Below are 13,899 nucleotides of genomic sequence, written 5' to 3'. Positions count from 1 at the left end.
GTTATCATTCTTCATTACAGTACTTGCAATATAACTTGCATTATAGTCAGGTGCACAAATATTGACTATACTTTCTACATGCACGAATATTCTACACGGGGTTATGAGGTGGCTAATTATATTTATATGAACCGTTACACTGACGTGTTTATATGAACGGTTACACTGCCGCTGCGACTATGCTGATGCGCACACGAACGTTACCCTGCTTAAAAATGTATTTATTCCCTCGTTCTAGTACGGCTAAGTTAACACTGTATGTCAGATTTCGTGCAAGCTACCTATAGCAATGAGCTTATGAGATAAAAATGTAATTGAACATCGATTTATAATAAATCATGTTTGTTTTTTACTCGAGCACCTTTCGAGTGTCGTCTGCATATATTCTACTGTTGTTAGCAGTCAGCTGGTAAGCTGCGGACCCTAACTCGCCGTTGGTCGGCGCTGGTGTCGCGCGTGGGACATCGAAACTGTATGGCAAGCATAGCGGCTGTCCCATCTTATTGTATACGATCTTTGATAATACATGATAATTATTAATATATATTTTTATTTCAAATAATTTAATGTTTATTTCTAACCAAAAAAACAACACTTTAAACTAGTGTAATAAAATTTAAACTCCTAAACTACACCGAACTAGATTCATGTGAGTAGACTCGGAGCTCTGGTAGACTATCGCGGTAAGTATCAGTGCATCACTTTGGCTAGCTATCAGTATCAGTGTCACCACACTTGGGAAGTTGGGTGCAGTGGGAGTGGCCGGCCATATTGAATCTGTTTGGTGCAATCAGCAGCACTGCCAGAAGGATAAGCCATGTCACACATGTGTCAGTGATTCAACCAAACAAATTGCTAGATTATATGATCAGGGGCAATCTTTATCAGGAGTATTGTGCATATAAATATTAATTAGACATTGGCCCAAGCCTAGTTTAGGACTCGGATTAGTGTAGCACATATAATGCGAAAACATATTGCAGTGGTCCCAAACTATCCTTGATCCGACACGTCTTCTGACTTCTTATTTTCAGAATTCTGTTGCTGTTTTATCCGTGGCAGGAAAGTGCAAGTTTTTGTGTTGGTTCAGTTTCAAATATTAGTCAAGGTAAGCATAAAAATACTATGAGCAATTTAAATTTAAATTCTAGGGTGCAGAAGTGGACAAATTGCTAGCTATATTATATACACTCCCTCATTGAAAGCAAAATCGTTATTTAATTCACAATTTGCTATGATATCATCCTTGGATGGCTTTGTGAATAATTAAATTAAAATGTGTATACCCCACTCTCTTCCCATTCAGCTGCCATTCCTCAGTCAGAGATAGCGCAGTGTCTACCAAGACATATCTATTAGCCACTTAGACTACTCTATGTTTTAAACTGCCTCACCTTTTACTTGGCATCACCCTGCAAAACATTCTACATAATACTGACTAATTACGTCATCAGGCATTTAGTTAAGTATTATTCATAGATGAGACCTTTTGTAGAGCAATTGCCATCATCATCACACTAACCTTAAAGCCACAATATGCGCATCTACACGCTAATTTCTCCAGTACTAGACTAGCAAATACTTCATGACATGCATAATCAGACTACCTTATGACAAAATAAACTCTAGTTCCTCCCATTTCACTGCGCGTTTGCTTAAAACCCACAAGAAAGAGGTGCGAAATCTGGTAATCTGGCGTCAACGTCGACTTGCCAAACAATTTAGCCTCGAAGCGGTTAGGTGACGTCACATGTTTTTATCTTTGCTACGGGTGTTGAGCCAGAGAATATAGTCGTTTACATTTTAAGATAGTTGTAGTATTGTGAACTGCAGTGTATGTAACATCAATGGCTATTGGGAAAGTAATAATAGGCAGCGTAATAAACTCTGAGAATAACATATTGATTTTAGGCTTGATATCGTGAACGATAACATGTCATTGCGCTAACAGCGATCGAGCGACAAACGCACATGGGCCGTAGAAATCTTTGCTACACCCGCTGTACGGTTGCTTGGCAGAGCAACGTGAAAGTGTCAACAACTTTTATGCTATGCTATTGCACATGTTCGGTTTGCTTGACATGGTGTTTACACATCCAGGGCACAGCCGAGCGATCGTTAACAGTTCTTTTCTATGATAAAACAAGTTATAATTTGTTAATCGATGTTTGTTCAGTACAAAATTGTGAAATTTGTTTAAATCATGTTATCTACATTACGTATGCAATCAGCAAACAAATATAGTGCTTTCTTTCCAGGAATTATTTACGCTAGCCTATAGGCCTACTTTTAGCGTTCTCGGTCGCTTCGCTCGACACAATGTATACATGTGTATCTCTATACACCAAAACTTTCTCCGGGAAAGTTTTCAAAATGCTCTACTTCTGAGGATAGTTCTGGCTTAATGAGAACATTTCGTGATGTTTTCGTGCTGCAAGTATGCTTGCAGTAGATGTATTTATGCATCTTGTTGCGAGAACTGGCCACTTTAAAGAATATGGTGCCTTGAACTTCTTTTTTGGAAGGAAACATTTGCCTTGATGTCCTTTCAACTTTCTGTGTTGCCCTAAAATTTCATATTATTCTTAAGCCTTAGGTAAGACTTTCATCGCCCTAAAATGTGTCTATTTTGTGCTTTGTTACAGGATGGATGTGAACGACGATACGACACAGTACCAGGTCACGCGCAGGAAGTCCTTTCAGGAGACGCAGTGGCGATCACGGGTTCTCCGGCGCTGCATCATTCCCACTATCATCACGTTCACAGGCATTTTCTTGGCGATAGCCATCGGCAATGTCATTTTCTACCTCGCTATCAGACCGAACCGGTATGGGGGCTTTCAGCTTGCTTCTGTAGGAGAAATGCAAACACTATCGGAAGATTAGTTTCATGAATTTCTTGCATAACTACGGTGCTCAGTGCGATAAGGAAAAAACATGCATGCATGAACACACACATACGTGCGCACTCACGCACACTCAGCATAATAAAATGTCATATCATTTTTAGCTCACCTTGACATCGTCAAGATTAGCTATTGCCATGGGGCGTTGTCCGTCTGTCCGTCCGTCTGTCCATCAACATTTGGTAACGGTCAACGATAACTCAAGAACTGTTTGACCCACATGTTTCAAATTACATACAGTTGTTACTCCTATGGGAGAGATTTGAACGTCCTATGTTGGAGCACGCCAGTCGACCTACTTTCGAGCCACGCCCATTTTTTGGCAAAAATGAAAATGGCCATCTAGATTCATTCAATTTTGTTAAATTTACCTACCTACCTACCTACCTAATCATACGTACGTGTAATATTGTGTTTTAGATTCTTCGTTACAGTAATTTGACTGGAATATTTTATTGCTTTTATTTGCACGATAATCAAACAACAAAATGGCGATCATTTAGGCGTAGCGCCATCTCTCGCCCAGATTTCAGACTATCAGATCTGAAACATTTATTTTAGCATCAAAACTAACACTGAAACAAAGCAGTGAAATTTCTATTAGTATAAAACGGGGAATAAAGACATTTGATCACATTTTAGTCCGTCATAAATGAAACCTTTACCAAATGTTAAATATCATCTCCCTCTTCTATCACACCTAAGGTGAGATATAGTGTCATTGACACTCATTCTTTTTGTAATTTGAATCTCGTAAAATAAGATACATCCCCAAATATTAAATTTTCAAGGTTTAACATTAAAGTTGATAAACCTCACAGCTAAATGCATATATACACCTACTGTGCACTTGCATATGTTGCAAAAATTCACTACAACTCATTTGTATTGCTACTTTCATAACATTTCTTCTCAAAATCTAAACGAAATTACTTCTCTTACGAACGTAGCACCACAGTGATGTTTACACATCCGGGACACAGCGGAGCGATCGGCTCAATTCATTAACAGTTCCTTTCTATGATAAAACAAGTTATAACTCATTATTCGATGTTTGTTCAGTACAAAATTGTGAAATTTGTTTAAATCATATTGTTATCTATATTACTTATGCTATCAGGAGTGTATCAATATTGATATTGATCTTGATTTCAATATTGATATCAATATTGATACACTCCTGATGCTATCAGGAAACAAATATAGTGTTTTCGTTCCAGGAACTATTTGCGCTAGGTTAGGGCTACTGCTAGCTGTGTAACAAAACCGCGTCCAACAGATTTTTCAAAATAGTTAACTTCAGAGCACATTTCTGGCTCAATGAGCACATTTCGTGATGTTTGCACACAGCAAGTATGCTCACAGTAGGTCTATATAGGCTTTTTGTTGTGAGGTTTATCCATTTTATGCTCTCCTCACAGGTACTGTATGTTTTTTTTTTGCAGAGCATACTAGTGCAAACGGATCCATTTGACCATTGCTTCATGGGAAAAAAATGTGTCGCATATCTACTACATACGAATATGAAATTACTAGAAGAACCAAGTCTAGGACTCGGTAGCCGTGTGCTGATCGAAGAACGTCTCATCTGGAAATCAATTCAGCATCTAAAGTGTTTCAAATGCACTCTGAACTTTTTATTATGGTATTTGTTTTCATAGGTGTGTATCTCCATGTGCGGCGCAGTATTATTATCTCTATATGACTCACAATTACTAGGGCCTCGCCCTGGAGGTTGGCTGTAACCCATGTCTGTCAGCCCCTCTCGCGTCTATCACGCAGCCATTTATTCGGCCAGCCATTGTCCATGTAGCGCTGTGTCGTTAGAGCAGCCGTTATTCTCATGGTCTGCACAGGATTACTTGGAGGCATTGTATGTAGTATGTAAGTAACTGTGATTCTAAGCACATATGCGTTGTTAACGGCCATCCGTGGTACCGGTCAGTTATTACACTGAGCTTCAGTTACGTCAGGCAACAGATGAGTAGTACATAGCGATTGGCAGTTCATCTTGGCATTCGCTATGTGTTATGTTTTATTGGTGTTTCGTTCACATACCTTGTTCTTTTATGCATACTCTTGTGTAACGATCTTGCTGATTTTATAGTGTCATGTAAGTTTTATCTATCACTCTACATTTTCAAGTGGATTTAAAATGCAATTTGCTGTATGAGTCTCTAGACATAGGTATTTCTAGACTTGAAATCTAGAAATAATCCTGTATATTTTGTTCGCTGGCAATGTGCAATCACATGCAATGTGCAATCAAATGCAATGTGCAATCAAATGCAATGTTGTTACATGCAATGTGCAATCAAATGCAATGTTGTTACATGCATTGACCATCGTCATTTCGTCAGAGTAATAGATGAGATTCAAACTCATTTTGTAGTTTCATGCTGCTCAAATAGCACTCACCTTCTCATTGGGCATGATGCGGTACTTGTAGTATTGTTAGGCTACAAGTAATTAGCTGCTCATTAGTGATGTCATGCTATTATACTGAAATCTCAATCTAGACAAAGTTTGTTGTTTTACTTTTATGTTAGGAGTGCAATTTACCATTATTCATATGTGTATCTTATGAGGATTTTGAAATTCTGATTAATATAGCCAAAGATTAAATGCCAAAGATGGGTAGCTAAACGATCTACGAACAAAATAGTGTGCAATAAGTACTAGCGAAATTTTTGTGCACTCAAGAATATTTTGTAATGTTGAAATGCGTTATTCTTTCTAAATCAGTCTAATTATCTCCTTATGGTCCTACTCATATTGTGTATCACAAGCGAGGTACTGGAGGTTTTATCTTTGTTTGAATCTGGTTGGGAAGTTTTTTCAGGGATTGAACGTTGGCCTGCTGTTTTCAGCCAGGTTCTAATGCAGGAGTGTAATACGAATTCATATTTTGTAATTGGAAGTCGGGAGTCGTGTGCCTTAATTACCTGCTCATCGGGTGCCTGAGATATTTCATCTAAGGTCCAAACAGGTGGATTTGGCAAGGAGAAGGATTATTTTGAATTTTACGGGATAATGCAATTTTTTCATGTTGTATGGAATTGTTCTGTGTGTGCATATATCTGAATTCTTTATGTGCATAGTTCTAACTCCTGCCTTGTATGTAACAAACATATCAAGAATATTCGAGATTCTAGCAATAGAACAGGGTGTGCCTTCTTGGAAAGCAAGTTTTACATGATAAATGTTTTTACCCGTTCAGTTATGGCACGCCGTCAGTTATGCGTGTCTTCATTTTACACAAAAATAAATTGTTTAGAATACCTGTGTTTTTATTGTTTCCATTTCGCCAAGGAATTTATACTGTATTTGGGTATAACAGTTGCTGAGCGATTACGACTTCGATGAAACGCATTTTCTGTTGAAGAGAACGATCATTTTCCTAAAATGTGTGCATACATCCGGATGAATTCTACCAGGGTACGGGAGACGGAGACGGGAGAAAACGGGGCGGGAGTGGGAGGATTGAGAAAAAGAGAGTATACTAAGTAGATCAAAATAAAAGAAATCCATAGCACGAGAAATAAATACATGAGAAAATACGTTGTACCGGATAAATACATTTATCACGCAAACTGTCAGAGAAACTAATTACATTCAAAAAGAAAATGCAAATATAAAGAATCCTGGAGTGTTGAGGGAGGGAGATAGGAGGTGGGCCAAGAGGAGGCGCGGAGGCGGAAGAGAAGGGGAGGAGGCAGGAGGAGAGGGGGAGGGAGGCGGGCAGAAGACAACCCCTGTACCTCCCTCCATTATAATAATTCTGATTGTCACCGTGTCCCTGCCTCCTAAACCCTATAAATAACTACACCGTGACTACCCCAGCCCGTCTGTGAGACGGAATAGTCTAAAGCAGGCACGTAACCATGTGCGCATATATGAATTATTTCTACCGGTAGATGGCCCGAGAATGTCATATTTGATCAAAGTCGCTGCTACATTATTGAAATGCATACATCGAAGTGCACAGTAGGATGGGCATTTCACGGCCAAACCTTTACCAATCTTATCCAGTAAATGTTGTTCTGTATAGGTACTGTAATTATATTAATTCCACTCACGTTAAATACGTTTAGAGTATTATAATAAATTTAATAATGCGTTTTACGATTACATGCAACATACAATGCGCATATGAATTATTTCTCCCGATAGATGGCGCGAAGATGTCATTTGATCAATGTCGAGCGTTGTATAGACGCATGGAATCAGGTGAAATAAACAACTGCATAGTTTGTATTGTAATAACAACAGACATTCTTCGGCATCGATTGATGTTACGATATGCTATTATATTTATATTATATTTATTAATATGCCCGTGACTTTTGCTTAGCACCCCAGATTAGTTCATTAATTTCTATAATAGTTTTAATACGGTACCCTAAACCATAGATATATACAACACATGTGGGTTCAAGGATAGAGAACATGGCTCCCATTGAGACCTAAGTCATTTCGTAAATGTGGGGGTAGCCCCTTTAAAATCGACAGGGGTCTGTTGAGGGTGTTCTTTGTTGATTCGACTGATAAACATTATTGAATTAATAGGAAGTGTCGAAAAAAATGCGTTGAAGCGACCCTACCCGTTTTCGGCCGTCCTGACCATTGCGACGCGCGAGAATATTCCGTCCCTTCCTCTGCTAGGCCCTGAAATCCGGCCTGAAATCCAGTGAGGGATTATTTATAATCTAGAACTGGCGACTGTTACACGTCGCCAACACTGGCAGCAAGAACAAGTCGGCACCTGCAGCTACGCCTACAGGCTACAGCACACACGCGGCCATTGACTATATAATATAACAACGTTTGTTATATATATAGTCAATGCCGTGTGTGCTGTAGCTGCAGGTGCCGACTTGTTCTTGCTGCCAGTGGTCGCCAACGTATGTTAAGCGAGAAGCGCGAGGGCTATATATAGTTCTAGAGCTACATGTAGCCTATAGCTTAGTGTGTACTAATTACTATAGCCTAGGCCTCGAATCTTAGGTTTGTTTATTGTTCTATTTACTTTTTGTCAGACCAGCAATAAATTGTTCCCTAGAAGTAGAAGTATTTATAATCTGGTGACGTTTAGTACTAGTAGGTATACTAGCCTATACTATATAGGCTCTAAGTCTAAGGCTGTGCTAGTGTCAGATTTACACAAATTCTTAGAGCAAAAGCTATATGGCACTATGCATGGTGTAGAGTTCTGTCTGACTGAAAGTGGAACTTGGAAGTGAAAGGCGCTAATTGCCGAGTTGGTGACACTCACACAGACGCGATGGATCAGAGACTTGTTTCTCAGCTGTCGCCGTGGCGATCTCGAACACGTCACGTATGTATGTTTAGCTGTCTGCATCTACATGTTTCAGCACTTTATCATAGTCTATCAATTAACCATGCAGAGGATATGCAATACTAGTACTAGTAGTACATCATATTCAGCGTGTTAAAGAAAATTATTTCTTAAATAACTGCAGAATCGGTGAAAATATGTATAATGTAGTAACACTATATAGTCTCACCTATAACTGTCATATATCATATGTTGCGCTTTTTCTTACGCGTATGGATACTCTCTGTGTGCGGTAAAGGTCGGCGCGGGGGTTCTGCCCGCCGTGCGTGAATAAAGATAATGCGTTTACCTAATGTCTTACGCCTTCTCGTGGCTATGCATACTAAACATTACATGGTGGCAGCGGTAAACAGCCGTGGAGATGACAAGAGTGACTGGTGAGTCGGATTCATGCGTTTTCCCGTCATGACACGCATATTAAGACAAACGTGACTTTTCGTTCGGTCGCTCACGGCTTCGACAAGTACAGGCAGATATACGCCGCTTTATACACACGCGAGCGACTCCGTGGTGAAGTCAGATTCTACACGCGCGATACAACGGATGGCACACTGTCAGCAACAGAGGCAGGCGCCGCTGTGTGTGACAGAAATGCAGGGACATGGATACGCACCTTTTACAACGTTTAAGGTTTCTGGATTCTACATTGACTGTTACAATATAGGGACTCGACCCCATTGTGCTGTGCTATCCTGTTGAGCTGTACATACCTACTGTGTGAGTCGGTATGGGGGAATTATCTGGCATCACACCACCACGTATGGACTGGTCAGCTCCTGACTTACCAACTGCATTCATAGAATTCAAGCCAGTACTGTCCTTGATTCTATCAGGACCACTCAAGGAAAAATCAGTGAAAACAAGCCAATTTCATCTGATTTGGATTGGCCAGGAAGGACTGAAATCTTCACACTCATGAACATTGTTGCGCGACAACCGCGAAACATTATGGATAGATTTGAAGCATTCATAGAACCAACTTCAAACTTCGCGGTCCCATCGTTTCAGTTACAGAGTGTCCGACAAAGCCTGGTGAGTCAGTTGATGAATTTATCCTCCGTGTAAGACTCTCGCCAAGAAATGCAAGATTCTCTGAAGCCGAGATGGAGGAGAGACTAATTGAACAGCTGATCGTAGGAACAAACCACAAAAAGATACAAGAAGTCCTGTTGGGTAAAGACGACAAACTAAAGCTAGAACAAGCACTAGATGTTGCTAGGTTCCGTGAAGCCACTGACTCACACATGAAACAATTTGACGAAGCTTCCGGTGTGTCAACAGTACACAATGTGTCAGCGCACTCGCACCCACACAATGCGATAGTTGGGAAAAACCATCCACCAAGCCTAGAGAGCGCTTGCCCGCTTTGGATCAAGGTGTGAATTTGTAAAAAATTCAACCACTGGAGACAGTGTGCAGATCACGCAACACTAAACACAGACTACAGAGGTCAAGATCCATGTCAAGGGGTAGAGGCAGGGCAGAGGCAGACACACACAGATTCTCGACGCCACAACGTCGTGAAAGTCATGAAGTGTCTGATATGAGTACTGCGGCCCTAGGTGGGGACTTCGAAAACTTATCATTTGGATCTGTCGACGTCAATAATGACAGTCGAGATGAGGTATATGCTACAGTGCAGCGTGACTCTGGCGGCAGAACCCAGCACACCATGCACTCTAGAGTGAAGGTCGAAACAGCGCACAGGAACCTACTCCGCTACGAGTATTCCGTCGCATGTATCCTGAGAAGTTAGACAGCGAGGGGTTTCCAAAAACTGGATCCACAACCTTGTGTCCCACTAGGCTAACTGCCTACAATGGTTCCAAGATTCCTCAGTATGGTGTGATCAAAATACCATGCAAATTCCACAGCAATTCCAGCCTGTCGGAATTCTACGTCACAGACTCCAGCGGTCCTGCCATCCTTGGTCTTCCAACATTACGAGCACTGAATCTCGTCACACTCAACTGGCAGTTCAGCAGTGGGTCTCAACTCCAAGGAAGATCTCCGCAGATGTATCCCGACGCGTTTCAAAGGCATCGGACATTTCAAAGGGAAATTTCACACACCGCGATGATCAGTCCGTACCTCCAGTCGGCCATGCCACGACGTTGTCCTATTCACATTAAGGATGAACTGAAGCATGAACTGGACACCATGGAACAGGTTGGAGTAATCGCCAAAGTGTCCGAGCCTACAGACTGGGTGAACAGTCTGGCTTATTTCGCAGGCCAATGGCAAACTACGGGTCTGCCTCGACCCAAAAGACCTTAACAAAGGCCATAAAGGACCTCACTATCGCACTCTGACGCTGGAAGAAATCACCCACAAATTTGCAGGTGCTACGGTATTCTCCAAACTTGACGCGCGTCATGGGTATTGCGCAGTTCAACGGTGAGTGAGAGATCAGCCGTCTCCCACTTTCAAGGCCCCTTCGGACGGCTATTGCTTCCGGCGACTTCCATTTGGGCTCAACTTGAGTCAAGAGCGTGTCTTCAGGAAGGCGATGGACAACATCCTTGAACGCTGCACTGGAGTCGTTGGTATTGCCGACGATGTCGCAGTAGTCGTAGAGACCAAGCTGAACACGACAAGAACCTCATACAGGTTATGTCAGTCGCCAGAGAAGAAGCGCTGACTTTCAATTTCGGAAAATGTGAGATTAACAGACCTTCGATCAAATTCTTTGGGATGCGGTACGATGCAGACGGAGTTCCACCCTGACCGCCGACAAAGTCGAAGCCATTCAGGCAATGGACATCCCGCGTCAGCCAAGCAGTTGCAGGAGTTCCTGGGTATGTTACGTACCTGTCTCCATTTCTACCCCATGTGTTCAGCTAACTGCACCCCTAGCGGGAACTCATCAAGAAGGACGCAGTGTTTGATGGACCCCTCTCACCAGGTGGCGTACGATAGAATAATCTCACTCATTACGCGAGGAGGAAGTCTCCTTGAGTTACTTCGATCCCAGGGAGCCATCAGTACTTCAAGTCGATGCTTCCAGCAAGGGACTGGGGCGCTGTATCTCATTCAACGCGAGACAAACCAATTGCTTCGCATCAAGTCTCTGAGCGAATGCGAGCAAACGCTACGCCAACATAGAGCGCGGAGCTGTGGCAGTAGTCTTTGGCGTGTGAAAAGTTCCACACCTACCTGTACGCGAAAACGGTTTGTCGTCCAGTCTGATCACAAGCCCTAGAGTGATACATCTGAAAACATATCATCTGCTCCACAACGTTTGCAACGCATGCTGCTACGAATTCAGCCAGTATTGACCTCCAGTTTAGTCTACAAACCTGGAAAGGAAGTAGCAGTGGCCGATGCTCTGTCTAGATCGCCAGTGTCAGATAGTACTACTATAGATCTTGACGTCAAGTTCCCTAGTGCAGTTCAGTAACAGAGCAACATGAACTGGCGGAAGGCGAACACAGTCTGACACCGAGCTACAGGCACTCGAGAGTGTGATTCTGTCACGTTGTGCCAGAGAGACAAAACGAGCTTCCTGCTACGCTGAGGCAATACTGGTCTTATCGAGACGAGCTCTCGATCCAGATGGCATCATCGTGAAAGGCGAGCGTCGTTGTCATCGCCTGCCAGCATGCGAGTGTTATATCCTGGAGAAACTCCACGAGTCCACCAGGGCATCGAAAAAAACACAGATGAGAGCTCGTACCTGTGTATTCTGGAAAACCTTGCAACCCGGACATCGAGAACATGATCAAATCATGTCACTCTGCCAACAGTTACAAAGAAACAGAGTCCGGAGCCTCTTCTCAGCCACATGTACCTACACGTCCGTGGCAAATGATTGTAGTGACCTTTCTACCTCGATGGATGCGGTACATCATTTACTGTGATTATTACTCGAAATTCCAATAATCAGGAAATCCACGAAGACGACCGGAGAAAGTGTTGTGAGCATAACTAAGCAAGTGTTTGCTGAGCAAGGCATTCCGGAGACCATGATTAGTGACAACGGGCCCCAGTACGCGAGTTATGCATTCAAGCGATTCACAGAGGACTGCGGACTTCCGACACATCACGTCAAGCCCCCATTTCCTCAATCGAACGGATTCATTGAGAGGCAGATACAGACAGTGAAAGTACTCGTCGCCAGTCTGAAGCTGCTCACACCGACCCAGATGGCGCTACTGATTCTCAGATCTACGCCTGTCGACTGTCACCTCTCATCTCCAGCTGAGCTGCTCAACGCACGCAAGTTCAGGAGCAATCTACCTGTGAAGATCACTAACACAGCCCCTGATCGAGATGACATAGTAGATAGACTGTACCATAGTCAGGTTACTCAAAAGCGTACCACGACCAGAGTTCAAGGCAAAGAGTTATCTCCCTGGTTCCTGGCAGCCGGTAAGGGTACGCGATGAAGTAAACCAGCAAATGGCAACCAGCAATTGTTTCCACCACGCTGGATGCACCTCATCCCAAGAGTTCAGATGAACTCGGGGACTGTACTCAGGAGGAACGACGTTCTATCCGCGGAGACCGGTGAAACTCAATCTGACATCTCGTGATACCCCGAGTCGTTGGACACTGAGGTCCAATCAACAACCAAACACGCAGCTGACCGCACCCCCAAAAAACATGTTCGTTTCCGACCAGAACCAGAGGCCGCGATGAAGTCATGCGGCAGTTCGTCCAGAGAAAGAGGAATCGATGCATACAGAACTAAATCAGGTCGAACTGTTAAACCACACAGAAATTGAGTTGTTTGAACTTTGAAGCAAGTGTTGTTCATGTTATTCAAGCAAGTCATGTAGACAATTTTGTGTAACTTTGTTCTGTTACTTAATTCCATTGTTACTACGGACTGTAAACACAAAACAACTCACACATGTATTTGTTGGTAAGAGTAGTGGCCATTTAGTATCTTGGAAGTGTGCGGTCAGACATCTGGTGCAAGCGGGCACTAGGGCCAGTACAATTTAGTGTGTGTGACAATTTTACTGAAACAGTTATCAGTGTGTACATCTTCTCTCAGAGAAGGGGGATGTCATATATCATATGTTGCGCTGTTTTCTTACGCGTATGGATACGTCTGTGTCTGGCGGTAAAGGGTCGGCGCGGGCGGTTCGCCCGCCGTGCGTGAATAAAGATAATGCGTTTACCTAATGTCTTACGCCTTCTCGTGCTATGCATACTAAACATTACAATAACAAACATGTTTCTGTTTACCCAGTATTATAAAACTTACCATAAGTTTGTGCTGTTATTGTATAATGCAGCCACATTCTTTCGTATTGAACTAATTACCTTGAAATTGGCAATGATCAGACAAGGTTACATCTCGTTGAGTGATGAAGTGGCCGGGAGTCTCGCTCTCTATCTCCATCTTCCTCTCTCTCTCTCTCTCTCTCTCTCTCTCTCTCTCTCTCTCTCTCTCTCTCTCTCTCTCTCTCTCTCTCTCTCTCTCGTCTCGCTCTCGCGTCTCGCTCCGCTCTTCGCTCCGCTCCGCACTCGCACTCTCTCTCTCTCTCTCTCCTCTCTCTCTCTCTCGCTCTCTCTCTCTCTCTCTCTCTCTCTCTCTTCTCTCTCTCTCTCTCTCTCTCTCTCTCTCTCTCTCTCTCCTCTCTCTCTCTGTCTCCTCTCGTCTTCTGTGTGGGTTTGCTGAGC

General features: G+C 42.7%; 1 long non-coding RNA gene across 1 annotated transcript; it reads left to right on the top strand.

Annotated features, from left to right (window-relative positions):
- Positions 1 to 1,008: 1,008 nt before the first annotated feature.
- On the top strand, positions 1,009 to 6,187 carry LOC106818523. Its single transcript, XR_001395240.1, has 3 exons — positions 1,009 to 1,108; positions 2,646 to 2,828; positions 4,352 to 6,187. It is a non-coding gene; the product is annotated as an uncharacterized LOC106818523 (long non-coding RNA).
- Positions 6,188 to 13,899: the final 7,712 nt, after the last annotated feature.

This window comes from Priapulus caudatus, unplaced genomic scaffold (genome assembly GCF_000485595.1).
Source record: "Priapulus caudatus unplaced genomic scaffold, Priapulus_caudatus-5.0.1 Scaffold36, whole genome shotgun sequence".
Lineage (NCBI taxonomy): Eukaryota > Metazoa > Priapulida > Priapulimorpha > Priapulimorphida > Priapulidae > Priapulus > Priapulus caudatus.
This window is presented reverse-complemented; position numbering and strand designations above follow the sequence as displayed.